Consider the following 2,579-nt stretch of genomic DNA (forward strand, 5'->3'; position numbering starts at 1 on the left):
TTCCAGGGATGCCACTCCCAGGCCAGCTCAGGGACGTGGCCATTTCCTTCTCAGGTGCAAAGGGTGGAGTTGCCTCCCAGGCGTCTTCAGACCAAGTGGTCCTGCCTAGTAACTGTAGGGTGGGACTGCCTGGCAGTAGAGCAGCCCCAAGCCTAACCTGACGTTCCAGGGGACCTCAGGTTTCAGATTTGCTTGGGAACTGTGACCCCGTCCTTCTTTCTAATCTCACTGTATTGAAAATAGGGCTTTGTTTCCCATGGATCACTGTATATTGGAAACACATAACCAGCTGGTTTTGCAGGTTCATAGCTGGTGAATGATTTTCCTCTGAGCAAGTCATACCTAAACCTCACCCATATCTAACTTGGAGATATCAGCATGAGACTTTGGACTTTAGACTTGATGTTGTGCTGAGTTAAGACTTTGGGGTTGTTGGGCAGAGTGAATGCATTTTGAATGCAAGGACATGAATTTGGGGATCTAGGAGTGGAATGCTGTGTACTGAATTGTGTCCCCTAAATTTGTATGTTGAGCCCTAACCCCAAAGCAACTGTCCTTGGAAACTAAAGTTCAGTGAGGCCACAGAGTGAGGCCCAACCCAGAGGACCCTTACAAGGATACTTTTCTCTCCCTGCTATGTGAGGCTACAGTAAGAAGGCAGCTATAAGCTGGGAAGAGGGCCCTCAGCAGGAACCAAACTGGTCAGCACCTTGGTCTCAGACATCCATCCTCCAGAACTGAGAAATAGACTCTTGTGTTTAAAATCTTGTCTGTGGTATTTTGTACTGGACCTGAGCTGATTGATATGGATACTCTAAACCTCCCGTCAGTGCCTGAAAGAACAAGCAAACAAAATTATAAAGTAAAGATCCAACTACCTGAGCAACACAGCTCACAAATTTGCTCTGACTGACATATGCAGAGCCCTGAACTAAACAACAACAGGAGGACACATATTCTGGTCAAGTGCATTTGACACACTGAGCCGTAAAACAAGCTCTAGCAATATTCAAAGGATTGAAATCACTCAGTTTGTTCTTTGGAATTAAGTGAGATTAATAAAAGGTGACTACGCCAGGCACAGTGGCTCACACCTATAATCCTGGCTACTCAGAAGGATCACAGTTAAGGCCAGCCCAGACAAAAACAAGAGACCCCATTTGAAAAAAACAACAACAGGAAAAAGGACTGGAGGTGTGGGTCAAATGGAAGAGCACTTGCCTTGCAAGCGTAAGGCCCTGAGTTCAAAGCCAGTAACCACCCGCCCCAGAAAAAAAGGTAACTACAAAATCCCACCTTTTGAAATCAAGCCACAGACTTCTATGTGACCCATGGTACAACAAAAGACATCATAAAAGACAATTTAAAATATTCAAAGCTGCATATTAAAATATGTAAAAATCCACTGTTGCATCTAAAAAATTTTAGATGAAAACCAGAGGCTATGATGCATGTGCTTTAAAAAAGAAAGGCTGAAATCAATGATCAAAGCTTCCAAATCATATGAACCATTAAAACTTAATCTCTCCCCATCAATGACAGAAATTAATTCCAGGTGCAGTGCTGACTCAAAGATAAAGCAGTAATAGAAAATGTTATATTAGACAACATAAAATTTAAGAACTTCTGTTTTTCAAAATACTCTTAGGAGAATAAAAACCAAGCCACAAAATGGGACAAGATATTCAGAAAAGTATGTTCTGATGAAGGACTCCTAGACAGATTATGTCAAAAACATCTATAAGATCAATTAGAAGTGGATAAACAACCCAATAGTAAAATGGCATAAAACTTGGATAAGCACTTCAAAACCTAGGCTATCCCAATGACCAGTGAATACATGAAACTACCTTAGTTAGGGAAATGCCAAACCCAAGACTGAGTGTTGACCAGGACTCACAGCACTGGTCCAACCTGGCTGGGAGGGTGCAATTCCTTGACTCTGAAGACCTGGCAGTGCCTGTATGGTGTGCAGCCAAGAGAAATGCAGGCATGCACCAAGAAGCAGACCCAGAAACATTCCATTCTCACTAATCACAAGGGCTAGACACTGGGAACAACACAGATGTCACTGGTGGTAGGCTATATTATGTGAATCGTGGTGCATTCATTCATGGGAATACTGTACAATGAGAAAGTGCCCTGTACCACCTACAACTCATGATGAAGCTCACAGACTCAAGACTGACCTGAAGAAGGAGGACAAAGGAATACACAACATGCGTGTCTGTGACACAATGCTCAAAACAAGGAAGAGAGACCTACAGCTAAGTGAGGGCACCACACTTAAAGGGTACCAGTGGGGGACGTGTCTCAGCCTGGTGTGGGTCCGTGTGTGTGCAACTTGTAAGACTTCATCTCTACACTCATGATTGTTGAGCTTTCAGCAAATACATTAGATTTTAATAAAATTTTACTAGACATCAAAACAATACAAAGCCACAAATTATACATGTACAGCTACTGACATGGAAGTAAGTCTGTAACACTGAGAAAAGGTTACAAAGCAATGAGTACCACATGATCTCACGTTTGTGAGAAACAACGTACATGCATAGAAGCAGGATGGACAACACTCG

The sequence above is a fragment of the Castor canadensis genome, chromosome 5 (genome assembly GCF_047511655.1).
Source record: "Castor canadensis chromosome 5, mCasCan1.hap1v2, whole genome shotgun sequence".
In the NCBI taxonomy this organism is placed as follows: domain Eukaryota; kingdom Metazoa; phylum Chordata; class Mammalia; order Rodentia; family Castoridae; genus Castor; species Castor canadensis.